The sequence below is a fragment of the Lactuca sativa genome, chromosome 4 (genome assembly GCF_002870075.4).
Source record: "Lactuca sativa cultivar Salinas chromosome 4, Lsat_Salinas_v11, whole genome shotgun sequence".
Classification (NCBI taxonomy): Eukaryota; Viridiplantae; Streptophyta; class Magnoliopsida; order Asterales; family Asteraceae; genus Lactuca; species Lactuca sativa.
In genome coordinates this window covers 106,677,876-106,694,531 of record NC_056626.2, presented here as the reverse complement: position 1 = coordinate 106,694,531, position 16,656 = coordinate 106,677,876, and positions in this window count along the sequence as shown.

Below are 16,656 nucleotides of genomic sequence, written 5' to 3'. Positions count from 1 at the left end.
AAAGGATAAAGTTTCCAACTTTAACCTTTGCTACCATCACAAATGTCCAAAACTCTTAACCAAGTCTTTTAAACCCAAAAGCTTAACCATTAAACCCAAGACCTTAGAGATCTGGATCCCACCCCTTTTTAGAAGAGGTTCTAACCTCAAGGACGTCCCAAAGATTGAAGTTTTATAGACATGCATGTCCAATGCATGTCTTGAAAATATAATGGCCCCAAAAGGAGAAATATGCCCTAACTTCCAAGCATGGCATCAATACTTGATCAAAAGTCAGATCTAGCCCACTAAGAGGCTCTCTTACCCGGGAGATTCATAAAGTTGCATGCTTTATGAATCCGATGCATGCACAACTAAGAATGAGGAGGGATGAAGGGAAAAAATATGAGGTCTAGCTATGCATGTACATAAAAGTTGGTTTTTGAATACTCACAACAGTTCACCCCAGGACCAACACGAAGATGCTTGCTAAATCCTTGCCTCTTTCTCACCAACTTCTCTTCATCTTGCTCCAAAGTGCCAACTAGCTCACAATATGGAAGTAAATAGGGATTAAAGTTTGTGATATCGATATTAGGGTTTATGGGGGGCTGATAAGGGTTCATCCTCTAAGGCTTAAGGAGATTATATAGGGTGAAAACCCTAAAAATTAGTGGTTTCCTTTACAGCGTCAACTCGTCGAGTTAGGGCTCCCCAACTCGTCAAGTTCCAGTCCAAAACCCTAAAATATTGAGAAATAAATAATACCTGGACTAAGCGTTACATTGGGGCCCTGATATATTGGGCCATTTCGGGTGATAGCCAGGATTGGCAAGGTAGCATACAGATTGGATCTTCTTATGGATTTTAACCAGATCTACAACACCTTCCATGTGTCTCAACTTCATAAGTATGTAGCTGATGATTCGGCGGTCGTTCCTTTGGAGGATGTTCAGGTTGATGATCGCATGAATTACATTGCGAGGCCGATGGCGATCTTGGATCGGAAAACGAAGGCTCTACGCAATAAGGTGGTAACATTAGTCAAAGCTCAGCGGCAGCATCGGAAGGGTTCTGAATGGACTTGGGAACCCAAGTCTGAGATGCGAGAGCATTACCCGGAGTTGTTCATGGCAATGGACTTCGAGGACGAATTCTAGTTAAAGTGGGGGAGAACTATAACATCCTGATGGTGACGTATATTCAATTTTAACCCTTTATATGAAGAAATATTGCATTTTTCCCCAGTGCATGAGAAAGATTGTAAAATGACCCATAGTGGCATTTTCGTAATTTTATGTCGAAGGTTAGTACATCGTACGTACATGTGCGGGGCTCGTACGTCACATACGCAGGGCATACATGCGAGGGTTTCAAACTGTAACAACCCAATTTTTCACGTCCAAAAATTTCATTTTTAAATCAATACTTTGGAAAGCATTTGTAAATAAAACATTGTCTGATCAAATCATTCCACAATCATAAATCGTGTTTGAAAACCAAAATACGAAATCAACTAAATATCAGAGTACAAATCCCAGAACAATCTCGTATGGCGGAAACAGTGTATGTGTGTGATGTATCGCTACCGCGCCAGCTCCTTCCCCTTCGATGAAGAGGTACCTGAAACCAAAACTGAGAACTGTAAGCACGAAGCTTAGTGAGTTCCCCCAACGTACCACATACCATACAATCAAATAACCTACAGTACAATCATATATCATACCATACTTGTCAGGCATTTCTAGGGTGCCTGACCTACCCGGTACGGCCATTCTGGGGTGCCGACCTACCCGTGCGGCCATTCTGGGGTGCCGTCCTACCCGTGCGGCTATTCTGGGGTGCCGACCACCCTTCGGTCCTAACAACTGAACCTCGGGGACTGTTTTACCCCCTACCACTACTACTATCACATATCATAACATAACATATTATCAGACATATCTGGGGTGTCTGACTACCCTTCGGTCCTAACAACCGAACTCGGGGACTGTTCCCCTCCTACTACCCCTCACACATATCTCAGATCATGCTAGCATATAATCATGACATCAGATATTGTCAGACGTATCTGGGGTGTCTGACTACCCTTCGGTCCTAACAACTTAACTCTACTACTATAACACATCAAGCTAGCATATAACATATCAGGTAGTAGCAAACCTAAATGATATCACAAAGACAATCATCTAACATACAACTCCTACTGGTGGGTCGGCATTATGGCTGTAGACCCTCCGATACTGGAAGGTAGCTCACCTCGAAGTAGCTGCTGATCTGCGTGGGAACTGTATGCCTGTTGCTGCTGCTCCGGAAATCCTCCGGCTGTAAATCCCACGAAACACTCAATCAAACAGTGCTAACTGTTCTTAGGGTAAAATGACCATTTTACCCCTGACCAAGTCAAAAGTCAAAGTCAAAGTCAACTTCCAATTGACCCGACTCGCCTAGTTGGCTTGCTAACTCGTCAAGTCCCTATCCAGTCGATTGTCCTCACTCCCGTCCCTACTCGTCGAGTTAGGCATTGACTCGACGAGTTCTCCTTCTATACAGATATCCAATAGTCCTTCATTCGACTCGCCGAGTTGTATGAACAACTCGTCGAGTTCATCTTCATCCGATGAACACTCTGGTCCGCGACTCGCCGAGTTGTATGATCAACTGGCCGAGTCTGTTCTTGAGGCAAGAAGATTGCCTTGGACTCGCCGAGTCAGGGAATTGACTTGTTGAGTTCCTCCATTACTGAGTATGGCTTCTGACTCACTGATTCCACTTAAAACTCACTGATCCCACTCAGCGTAACTCAAAAGGGGGAAAATCGAGAACTCGCCGAGTCCAAAGAACGAGTCGCCGAGTCGCATGCATGCAACTACTATATACTCGATTCTGCTTGAATCCAATGCATTCCATTCATAGATATGGGTTCTTAGGGTAGGTTTTACACATAAAGTTTCCAACTTTACGTGTATTCATGCATCAAAAGGGAAATAAGAGGCTTAACAAGGACTAGAAGAGTAGATCTAGGACTTATACACAAGTTAGGCTCATAAAGGCAATAGATCCGAGCTCCTAGAGCTCAATCATTCCTAGATCTGAAGTCCCTTAACACTATAAGCTCATTACTCAAAGATCAAGACTAGAAGAGGCCTCAAAATGACTATCTTAAGCTCTTAATGAGATAATAATGAAGGAGCAGAGAGGGTTTCGAGTCTAATACCTCTAGAAGCTCTGAAATGGCACAAAGATTCTGGATCTTCTTCCTCTCCTCTTGATCTACCTTCTTCTTTTCTCCAAAACTTCAAGGAATTGCACCAAAAGCACTCAAATTACTAAAAGAAGGGTTAGGGCTTCGTGAGGGGTGTTCTGGATGCAATGGGGGCTGTTATGAGGCACAAAACGATGTTTAAATAGGGTGCAAACCTTTGAAATTAGGGTTTCATCCAGACTGGCGGACTCGCCGAGTCCAAAATATGGACTCGTCGAGTCGCCAACTTAAACGTGCTCGATATCTCGTCTCTACTCGGTGAGTCGGGCCTGCAACTCGCCGAGTTCCAGCTAAAAATGCAAAAATACTTAAATTAAAATACATACCAGGTGCTACACAAACCCTAAATTTTAGGGTTTGAACCCTATTTAAGCATCTTTATGGCCTCGAACCTCATCTTTAATTAGCCTCCAACATCTTCATACGATTTTTTCAAACCCTAATCCACTTTTGAGCACTATTGAGCTTTGTGTGTGTGTATGTGTGTTAGTTACCTTGAAGGAGAGACGAAGCAAAGAAGATCATCCTAAAGGAGTATGACTCTTTAGATACAGCATCTCATCACCATTTGTCATCACTTTTAGGTAAAATGCTTTGATCTTGATGAAGCTATGCATAGATCTAAGTTAGTCATGAAGTTTGTTTCCTTTTGGTCCCATTAGTTGGTTATTTTTAGTATGAGCTACTCCAATCCATTTAAGTTTTCCTTTCAGGCATTTTGAAGTGTTTAGAAGCATAAAAATGTGGTTTTAATCATTTCTTCCCTTCAATTCATGTGCTGCAAGGACTTAATGGGCTAAGTGGTTAAGGTTTTTGATATTAAACACTTATTGGCCATGCAAGAACATAAAGTTGGAAACTTTATGGTCAAGAACGATATTTGGGACTTGGATCTGCATTTTGGATGTAAAAGGTGAAGTATTAAGAAATTAATGGGTTAAGTTGAGGTCCAAATGCGTATGTTGGGTGTACCATTTGGTACGTTGCGCGTACGCAGCCAAAACCTCGATCCTGGTCAGCCATCAAGTATGCCCCACATACAAAAGAGTACGCCCTGCGTACGAGGCCTGAGTTGACTCGGCTGGGTTGACTCGGTTGATTTTGTTGATTTTGACCGGTTTTAACCAAGGGTATTTTGGGGAAAAAAATTATTAATTTAGAATGGGAAATGTTTTGATTCTTAGGAGTCAAGTAGAGCCAGTTGTCGGAGCAGGTATTCATTCCGATTGTATTCAGACTGAGATGTGAGTTTTCCTTACAGTACACATGGGTCGAAGGCACCAATGTCGTCCAACTAGATTATGTTTTCTGGTTATGAGATAGTACTCTGCTAGGATGTAACTGATTTGTAGATATGTATGATTATCTGTATTTGTTGGTTCTGTGTTTTTGTTTATCTGTTACATATGTCGATATATTTTGGTTGGGTTGAGGCAGTCCTGCTTTAGACACCCGGGAACGACCAGATAGGCTGTAGGCCCTACGACGCAGTCTAGTCAGGCCGGCGGCCCGTGGAGCGGTCCAGGTAGGATGTAGGCCTTACAAGGCGGTCCAATCAAGCTAGCTGCTTGTATTTGTATGTTTGATTTTCATGTGGTGTGTTGGTACTTTGAGCGAACTCACTAAGCTTTGACTTACAGTTTTAGTTTATTGTTCCAGGTACTTTAGAGGATCGTAGGAAAGAGAAGGTCTGATCATGCACATCTTCCTATTTTCATGTGATTGGTTTATTTGGGACACTTTGATATGATGTTACTTTTGAAACAATGAGTATTTTTGTAAACAATGATGGTTCATGGTTGATTTTAAAAAAAAAAAATTCTTTGATTTTTGGAGTGTTACAGAAGGTGTCAGTGTCAGATATGAGAAGCATATATAAGATTGAGGGTATCGTTAAAGTTTCACTAGCTGAACAACGATGGGAAAAGGTCGTGATGAAGAGCGAAGGGAAGATGAGGAAGGTGACCTTTGTTTTTAGAGATAAGAATTGTGTGACTTCATTGTCGAAGAAGAGGACGGTAAGGTTTCATTGCCAGAGATAAAGATAGTAAGGCGTCATTTTCGGAGATGAAAAGGATGACTGGGGGCGAGGTTCAAAAAGAGAATTGTCGATTGTTTGAGGAGAACGAGTTTTGGTTGAGGAAAAGAAAGAAAATGATTTTTTGTACAAGAGTCAGAAGTAAGGATATAATCGTCATTTTATATGACTTAAACGGGGCAAAGTAAATGACATCAAGTTAAGACTATTTGTGTGACAAAAACAATCCTCGGGTACTCTTCATGTCCAAATTAAAAAGATTGGATTTGATTAAAAAAAAACACATAGTTACACGAACCATTTTGTAATTTACTTTGTATTTAAGATATTTAAAGTTTATTTGACGATACATACTTTCCAGGACAGTTTTGTAATTTACTCTTGTATTTTAAGATATTTAAGATTTATTGGAGAGTACATGTGGAATCAAATAATTGATAAGAGTTAATTATATAAATAATCTTTGTGGTTTGGTTTATTTTATAGGTTTAGACCAACCTTTGAAATATTAACATGCAGTGGTTTGGAAAAATTACACATGCGAGCACCACCTGAGATAAAAATATAAATTTACCAGTATAAATTATTTTTACTCGCCTATATTAATTAATTAATAATATAAAGTAAAAATGACTTACTTTCACATCACTCCACAGTCCACCCCCACCCTCATTGTCTTAATCTCCTCCCTCCACCACCTTCACCAAACCAACTCCGGTTACCACCTCGCCGTCTCCGGATACCATCGCCAACCCACATCCTTCAAAAATGATTCTGGTATATATTTTGTGATGTTGTCTGCTACTTATTGAAACCTGCTACATTTTTTGTAGCTAAAACTATGAAAATTGATGTTAAATTCGTTCTGAGCTCCAATTATTTGACAAAGCTACGAAATTTTATCATTTTGATCATAATAAATTGATTACCTAGAGTGCCATAGCTACCACCATCATTACCCACATGCTAAAAACCAAAAAATCACAAAAATGGTTGGTTTTCATTATCAGAGTAAAATACTACTTTGAAAAGGGAATCAATGGTGGAACCAAAGGCTCTACAAACCGGTAATTCATGAACCAAAATCAAGGTTTGTATAAAACCTACCACCTTATAATTGGGTACAAAATTATGTCAATGAGACCTCCATACCACTTCTGGGAGCCCTGCTTCCAATTCTTTACTTCATTTCTCTTCACTTAGAACACCCCATAAAATTCTTGAATTCACTTTAAAGAAGACAACCACTTCGTTTACTCTAATAAAATCAAATCCCAATATGTATAAATCAAACACAAAATCTCAAATGACCTCAACGTAAAACTCTATTTTTATATGATAACCATTTGTATTTAAAAACTTATTAATGACACTGCAATATGAATTAATAATTTTTTAATAATAACATTGAGATTTAATAAAATGCGACTCCAAATTCAAATTTTACTTATATTCTCTATACATATCTATTTTATTTAACGGTCGATCATGTTTATAGCTTGGTTTATCGAGCCCTTGTGTTCTACTCCTCACAGTTCAATGAAAATTGTATCTCACTTTCTTCTCCACATGGATCCAATCCTTTCTTAAAGATTTCATACATTTTGTCCACTTCATTCACCCTCTTAACTTCGATTCATGTTCTTTCACCAATGGAAATCGAAGCAAATCTTACAATTCGTTTTCAAAATGAGTAGATATATCGATCCCCAAAATTTTCTTCAACAAACCACATGTGTTTCTCTTGTCCTTCTTTTTTATTCCTCCAAAATTTCCTCGTGCAGACCAATAATAGGTCATCCTAAAACAAAATTAAGAAACTAAGCCGTCGATCAAATTAGAAACGATGAACCTACGTGAGAATGAGAAAGGGAGGGAATCAATGTCGAATATGAGAAACCTATCTAAGATTGAGATTGAAGGTGACAATGATGGGGAAAGGTCACAATGAAAAGGGAAGGGAAGATGAGGATGGTTGTCATCGTTTTAAGAGACAATAACTATGCGACTTCGTTGCCGAAGAAGAGGACAGTAAGGCTTTGGGGGTGTTTGGCTTAGCTTTTCACAGCCAAAAGTCCATTTTGTAAAAGAAAAAAATAAAAAGATATTTGGCAAACTAGTAACTTTTGGAGTTTTAATACAAGGAAAATCTAACTTTTTGGAAAACTCAGGATTTCCTAACTTTTTGTAACTTTTTGAAAAAGAACTTTTGAGCTTTTAAAAGTTAAACCAAACACCCTCTTCATTGCCGGAGATGAGAAGGATGACCGAGGGCAAGGGTCAAAAAAGGAATTGCCAATTGTCCGAGTTTTGGCCTTTTGGGTGAGGGAAAATAGATACAGGGTTTTTTTTGGTACAATAGTCAAAAGTAAGGGCATAAACGTCAACTCATATTTTTTAACCATATGACTTAAACGGGGCAAAGTTAACGGCGTCAAGTGCAGACACTATCCTCGGGTACTCTTGGTGTCCAAATTAAAAAGATTGGACTTGATTCAAAAAAAACATACTTACGGGGACCATTTTGTAATTTACTTTGGATTTAAGATATTTAAGGATCATTTGACAGCGACCATTTTCCAATTTACTCCTTGTATTTAAGATATTTAAGGATTATTTGATAGCACATGTGGAATCAAATAATTGACAGAGAAAATTACAAAAATGATCCTTATGGTTTTATTTATTTTGTATATTTTGTACGTTTATCCAATATTTGAAAATTTGACTGGGGTCATCCATATAGTTTGAAGAAATTACACATGTGAACCCTAACAAAGATAAACAAAATAATTTTGTCCTTTCGAACTTTTTTTTCTTTTACTCGCCTATATCAAATAATATAAAATAAAAAGAACTCATTTGTACCTTACTCCGGAATCCACCACCCCCACCCTATCGTCTTAGTCTCCTCCTTCACCACCTTCACAAAACCAACTCCGGTTACCTCCCTCATTGTCTCCAGATGCCATCTACAACCCATATCCTTCAAAAATGATTATCGACATATTTTGTTATGCTGTCTACTACTTCTTGAAACCCTTTGCATATTTTCTAGCTAAAATATGAAAATTGATGTTAAATTCGTTCTGAGCTCCAATTATTTGATAAAAGCTACGAAGTTGTATAATTTCGATCCCAATAAATTGATTGCCTTGACCGTCATAGGTACCATCATCATTACCCTTCAAAAAAACACAAAAATGGTTGGTTTTCATGATCAAAGTAAAATACTACTTTGAAAAGGGAATCAATGGTGGAACCAAAGGTTCTCTAAACCGGCAATTCCGGAAACCTACCTCCTTGTAATTGGGTCCAAAATTATGTCGATGAAACAAATAAATAAGCTAATAAGGATAATCTAATTAATCAAATAAGTTGAAGTATAAGGTTTGACCATAAAAGTCTTAGGTTTCCGCCACAACAATGAATCTCGGCAGTTTTAACTTAATTTCTGATGCGATTTCAGCGAGATAACTGTTGGAAAGGGTAAACTGATATTTTCATGGACCACGGGCGTAATTTCTCCAAACCGTAGGGATGCCCCTATCAATTTTTCACCAAACTTACGAAATGAACCAAATCCCGGAACCATAGGGACCATTTACGCAATTTACTCTAATTGAGATTTGAGAACAGAAATATCAGTGTGCACACAGCACAGCACAGTACGCGGGTGATTCGTCGATAACTTGATAAATATTCTTGTCCACTCGCGTCTTTTTCCTTCTTTTTTTAATTTCTTATTATATTTTCTTTTTGCATCATACGAAAACATGATGAAACTTCCCAGAAGGCAGAAGCAACCATTTGTCCACGTTTCACAACTCAATCAAGACTTACAAGGCGTAAAAAACTCCTTATAAATCACATACCATGGATAACACGTAGCACCACATCATATATATCCCACCATCAAAATGTCAAGCGAAGAATACATCTACAAACTCTTAGATTCATACTGGTATAAACACCAGATTCTTACACGAAATCGACCATCAATTCGGATTCCCGAATCCTATAAGGAAGAATATGGATCAACGCCTTCGCCCAAGACACCTAAAGATGAGATCATGGCGTTGACGACGGGTAATTGTAAAAATGATGTGGAGATGAAAGGTCTACTAAGATTCTGGGCTCATTCGGTTGCTTCAACTTCCACATAAATGTTTAGCTCCCTCTTTTTCATCGATTTTTTAGTGTGAAAAGTAGGAATTACCACTTGATCTGAATACTACTGAATCAAGGAATAATTAGTATAGCTTATATGATATATATGTGTGTAAGCTATACATGTATGCATGTGTTTGGAGATTGAACAAGTGCTCCATTTGTTTCGGTTAAAAGCTGTAAATCTGCCGGATTTAAACAATCTTATATATTAGCACCAAGTGCACTCGAGTGTATGGATTTTAGTGTCTTTTGGATCCTGAATGCATAGAATTTTCTCAGAATTATTCGTGCAGTGAACAGTGATCCAATCGAAAGCCACATTAATGCTTTTTTTTTAGAACAACGAGTTAGTATATGTCTATGTTAACTAACTGATTAGTTAGAATTAGTTATACAGTGGGTTAGAAGAAGAGCATTTATGTAATTTCAATTATTTGTTCAGTTAGTTTGATAGCTTGTACATATTAGAACTTATGCATTGTATTGATTCAATTCGGTAATGAGAAATGAAGAATATCGAAGAGTTTCTTTCCCAAATTTCTCTCTTCAATCTCAGTTGTAACATGGTATCAGTTTGGTGATCCGATCTTCCGCATTCACTCTGTTCTTCTTCAATTTCTTTCTTCTTCATCGATTTACTTCAATTCATTTTCAAAAGAAATGTCTCAATCTGTTAATTCCTCATCTCAATCTCATGTTATTGATATTTCGAATCCATTCTATCTTGGATCTTCCGATAATCCAAGTAATGCTCTTGTTTCTAATGTTTTCAATGGTGTTGGATTTTCTTCCTGGAAACGTTCCATGACGATTGCCTTATCTGCCAAAAACAATATTACATTTGTTGATGGCACGACATTGAAGCCTCCTGATAATTCTCCATTATTTGCAAATTGGTCGAGAGTAAACTCCATGGTTATCAGTTGGATACTCAATTCATTACATCGTAACATTGTTGATAGTCTTATCTTTCTCCCAACTGCTTACGACATCTGGAAAGAACTTAATCGCCGATATGAACAAGCAAATGGCACTCAGATCTATCAAATTCAACAGTAAATTTACTCTTTATCTCAAGGATCCGACAATTTTTCAACTTACTTCACCAAACTGAGTAAAATTTGGGATGAACTTCGTCTTGTTCAAAACATTCCTGCATGTACATGCGCTACTGCTACAAGTATTGCTAAATACTTTGATGAACAACGATTTATTCAATTACTCATGGGATTGAATGATACTTATAAAGTTCTTCGTGGTCAAATCCTAATGATGAAGCCTTTGCCAAATATTTCAATTGTTTATTCTATGATTGTTCAAGAAGAACGACAGAGAGAAATCACTATCCCTACTAACATCAATCATTAGACAATTGCAATGAATTTTTCACACGATTCTTCTTCTAATTTCTCAAAGAAATCGTTAGTTTGCACTCATTGTAAAAAGACAGGGCATTCCAAATCTCAGTGCTATCGACTTATTGGTTTTCCATCCAATTTCAATTTCACGAAGACAAAGAAAGATGAGACAAAGTCTGTTGTTCAAATTGCAACTTCTGATACTTCTTCTGCAATTTCTCAAGAACAGTACAATCAACTTTTGCAGTTACTCTCACAACATAATATGTCATCATCCAGTCAAGCAAATTCTTCTATTCTTCAAGAAGCAATGACACATGATGGTAATGATTTCTCTTATGCTCACTTTGTAGTTAATGTGTCCAAGTCATCTACATTTCTTACACCGCATCTTTCATTCATCATAGAAACAGGTGCTACTGACCATTTGTGTTCTAATTCTAAACTTTTCCTATCTTTAATTCCTTTCACGCAACCACATTCGATTGGGCTTCCTAATGGTCATTCTTTGTTCATTATACACTATGGTGATGTTCAAATTCATGCATCAATCATTCTCAAAAATGTATTATATGTTCCATCCTTCAAATATAATCTTGTGTCAATCTCCAAGCTTACATCACAGTTGAAAACATTTATTTTGTTTACTGATGAGACATGTCTCATGCAGGACCCCATATTGAAGAGTAGATTAGCTCTTGGAGTCATTGGAAAACGGATAAATGATCTTTATGTGTTTGAGTATCATGTTCTTAAACAAAATCTTTCTCACAGTTTTTCTATTTTCACTTCTGTATTCAATTCTCCTTTGTCCTCAGTTTCTCATGTAACTCATAATTCTTCTGATTCGAATGTTATGTTGTGGCATAAACGTTTGGGACATGTTTCTATTGATAAACTCAAACATTTCTTACATTTACCTATGAAGTATGATAATGATGCTATTACATCTTGTTTAACTTGTGCTCAAGCAAAACAAACATGTAACGCCCCGATTCTCAAGTATGGAATTAAATGAAATCTTTTTGGTTGAAAGATCTACTCGACGAGTTGGTTGCCCTACTCGTCGAGTAGCAGCGAGGTGGGATCGCGCATTTAGTGGTCTACTCACCGAGTCCATAAAGGGACTCGACGAGTAGGAGCTAACAGATGAAACCCTAAATTTCGGGGTATTTCACCCTATTTAAAGGATCATTGGCCTTCCCCAGCCTCCCCTTCACTGCTTCTTGCCCTTCTAAAGCCCTAATCGTGTGTGTGTGCTCATTTTGTGCATTCTTACGCTTGGAGGAGGATTTTCTTGGTGAAAAAATCTTGGAGATCAAGCATTAAGAAGCAAGGAGCTTGAAGGACCTGAGATCTATTGTATTTAGCATCTTCTGGAAGGTATAAATCGTTACCCTAACCTCATTCATTCTAGATCCCCTCTTTGGTCAAATTCTAGGGTTTTCATAGTATGATTGGAATCTATTCTTCTATGCAATCTCAGATCTGAAGTTGTAACTTCAGAACTGAGCTCCTTTGGGCTTCTTGGTACATAAAGTTTCCATCTTTTGCAAGAATGAGACTCTCCCAAGGTGTAAAGCTCCATTGGAAGCATAGATTGGTCATTTAGGGCCTTTAGAACCTTTCATGTGCGTAAAGTTTTCAACTTTACGTGATAAACATACCTTAAAAGTTTGGATCTGTAATATGGAGCCTTACCATGGCTTAAAAAGCGTCTGCATGGATGAAGGTCTGCGAGGACTTGGCGAGTTAAATGAACAACTCGGCGAGCCCGATGAAGATGGCCATGAACTCGACGAGTTAGATGAACAACTCGGCGAGTCCGTTGAAGTTTGTAATCTGGAGCCTTACTCGGCGAGTCATTAAAAGACTCGGCGAGTCGACTAGGGTTCTCCCAATTCTTGGACACGTATGAACTCGGCGAGTTAAAGGAGAACTCGACGAGCCAATCAAGGATTTCACGACTTCTCGAGTTCAGGAAGGACTCGACGAGTAAGTGAACTACACTCGACGAGTCGAGTCAACATGGACTGTTGACTTTGACTGTGGACTTTGATTTTGACCATGAGTTGACCAGTTGACTTCTAAGGATATTCTGGTAATTTGGAGATTTATGAAAGAGGACTTTATGGTATCTATAGGTAGTGAAGTTCGTGTTGGTGATCCAGGAGTTGAAGCTTTCTAGTTTCAGACATCCATTGCGAGGTGAGTTCTCCTCACTATATCAACAGGGTCTAAGGCACCAATGCCGGCCCTTATTGGATTGGTATCCGAGTTTATTCCATGTTATGCTTATTGATTTACATCCTGGTAGTTAGGATGGTGATATGCTTAGTGACCTGGTTAAGTCGATATCCTGGAATATAGGATGATGATATGTTAGTGACTGGTTAGGTCGGTATCCTGGTTATACGATGTTGTTATGCTATTTGATCTGTTAGATCGGTTGACTGTTATATATGCTAGCATATGATATGTATGTGCACATGTTTGTTGATTGGGGGTTGGGTTGAGGCGGTCCTGCTTTGTGCTGAAGGCCAACATACCCAGGGCAGTCTGGATAGACTACAGACCCCGAAGGGTATGTTAGTCAAACCGAAGGCCCGGCGAGCGGTCCGGATAGGCTGAAGGCCCGGCGAAGCGGTCCAAACGTGCCGAAGGCTCGGAGAGCGGTCCAGATAGACTGAAGTCCTGTGAGGCGGTCCAGTCAAGCTAAAGGCTCATCATGCATGTTGTTTTGTATTTGTTGTTATGTTATGAGTATGGTTTTATGAGGTTGGTTTGGGGGAATTCACTAAGCTCTCGGGCTTACAGTTTCAGTTTATTGTTTCAGGTACATCAGGGGATTGCGGCAAGGTGATGGCGTGATCGTACAACTCCTCATGTTTTATCTATGTCTCTGGGAAAAATTATCATATTATACATTTGAAAACAAAGTTGTAATGATTTTTAATGGTTTGAAATGTTTTTAAAAATTTTAAATTGGTTTGAATTTTTGGGTGTCACAAAACAATATTGTCTTATCCACATAGCATTTCAACTTCCAAGGCTTCTTTTGATCTTATACATATTGATGTATGGGGTCCTCATAAACATAACACATATGATGGTTACAAATACTTTGTTACTATTGTTGATGACCATACACGACACACTTGAATTCATTTGTCGACAAACAAGAGTTGTGCCTTCTCTATAATCCAAGCATTTGTCAATCTTGTCAAAACCCAATTTCACAAAATCATCAAATGTGTCAGAAGTGATAATGCCAAAGAACTTGGATCAAGCAATGATGGAGTTGCTTATTTCAAGGAACAAGGGATTAGTCATCAAAAATCAACACCACATACACCTTAACAAAATGGGCTTGTTGAGAGGAAGCATAGACACATTTTAGAGGTGGCTACAGCTTTATTCTTTCAATCAAGAATAGGAGTTCCATATCGGGGAGAATGTGTCAAAACTGATGTTCATATCATTAACAGAACCTCTTCCAAACTTCTGCAAAACAGAACGCCATTCGAAGTTTTATATGGCACTCAACCTAATATGCAAATGTTAAAAGCCTTTGGATGCTTATGTTTAGTTTCTTCTACTCCAATTGGTAGAGACAAATTTATGCCTAAAGCCGACCCTTCGCGTATTCCTTGGCTATCCTTTTGGTCAAAAGGCATACAAAGTTTTAAATCTTGTCACTCACAAGATACATGTCTCTCGAGATATCAAGTTTTTTGAACATATGTTTCCATTACATGCTCTCAAATCTGTTGAGTCATTTAGCCCAACACCTTCCTACATTCCTAATATTCAACCAGAGAATCATGTTTCAAATGATTTTATTCACAATTTTGTTCCCATTCAACCTTCCAATCCTTCTTCTATATCAAATTCCCAAAATACCCCTGAACCTCCCATACAACTCAGAAGGTCTTCTAGAGTCCATATTCCTCCTGCTCATCTTCATGATTATGTGTGCAATGCTGCTATTAGTTTTGATCTTAATTGTACTCACACTATTACAAATTTTTGCATCAACAATTATCAACAATATACATCTATAATATGGTTTCGCATGATTCATATATTTTTAATGTGGGAACTATCATCAACGAGCCAACTTTTATCATCAAGCAAAGGGCATACCAGAGTGGGAACAAGCGATGCATAATGAGTTGGATGCATTACAAGAAAATGGGACATGGGATGTTGTTAAACTTCCTAAAGGAAAAAAGGCTATAGCTTGTAGATGGGTCTATAAGATCAAACAAAAATCTGATGGAACTATAGAGAGGTATAAGGTTCGTTTAGTAGCCAAAGGGTTCACTCAAAGACATGGAATAGACTTTCATGAAACCTTCTCTCCTGTGGTTAAATTCACCACTGTTAGGAGTCTTGTTTCTATTGCAGTCAAAAGGAATTGGATTATACATCAATTTGATGTTAATAACGCATTTTTACATGGTGAATTACAAGAAGAGGTATATATGCGTTTACCACCTGGTCATGAGTCTTCTTCCTCTTCTTCACTTGTTTGCAAACTCAAAAAATCTCTTTATGGGTTAAGACAAGCATCTAGACAGTGGTATGCTAAACTCTCCACTGCATTACGTTCTAAAGGGTGTTTTCATTCTCCTAATGATTATTCTCTTTTCTTAAAGAAATCCTCTTCTTCAATTACAATTGTTGAAATTTATGTTGATGATATACTTGTTACGGGTGATGACATTGGAGAGATACGATGCTTAAATGAGTTTTTACATCATCAAATTAAGATTAAAGACTTAGGTCTTTTACATTTCCTTCTTGGAATAGAGTTTAATAAACTTGATCATGGCATGATGATACATCAAACCAAGTTCATCAAACAACTACTTCAAGATTATGATCTAGATGATGTTACACCAGTTTCAAGCCCTCTTCCTCCTCAAGTGAAGTTACTTCCAAAAATCGACAATCCACTTCCAGATGCAACAATTTACCGACAGCTTATTGGTAAACACAATTTCTTGTTGCATACTCATCCTGACTTAGCCTTCTTTGTACAACATTTAAGTCAGTTTAATCAGACACCTTCTCAAGAACATTATTCTGCTGCTATTCACATTCTCAAATACATCAAAGGTACTATTTCACAAGCTTTGTATTTTAACAATAACAAAGATTTCAAGTTGGATGCGTTTTGTGACTCGAATTGTGCAGCATGTCCCATTACCCGAAAATCAGTTAGTGGATACTATATTCTGTTTGGTGGATCTCCGATTTCATGGAAATCAAAGAAGCAATCAACTATATCCTTATCTTCTACAGAAGCTGAGTACCAATCAATGCGACGAGTCACTGCTAAACTTTCATGGTTGAGTCGTCTTCTTGATGAATTAGGAGTTACATAAATTACTCATATACCCCTTAAGTGTGATAATATGGCTGCTATCTATATTGCCAGTAATCATGTATTTCATGAACGTACGAAAGATATTGAAATTGATTGCCACTTCATCCGTAACAAGGTTCAAGAAGGTTTAATCTGTCTATCTCATGTTGATACTAATGAACAATTGGCAAACATTCTTACAAAACTAGTTTCAGGTTCTCGACATTTTGAGGCTACATCCAAGCTTGGTCTGATCAATGGTCCTAAGCTTGACGGGGGGTGCTAACTAATTGATTAGTTAGAATTAGTTATACAGTCGGTTAGAAGAAGGGCATTTATGTAATTTCAATTATTTGTTCAGTTAGTTTGATAGCTTGTACATATTAGAACTTATGCATTGTATTGATTCAATTCGGTAATGAGAAATGAAAAATATCGAAGTGTTTCTTTCCCAAATTCCTCTCTCCAA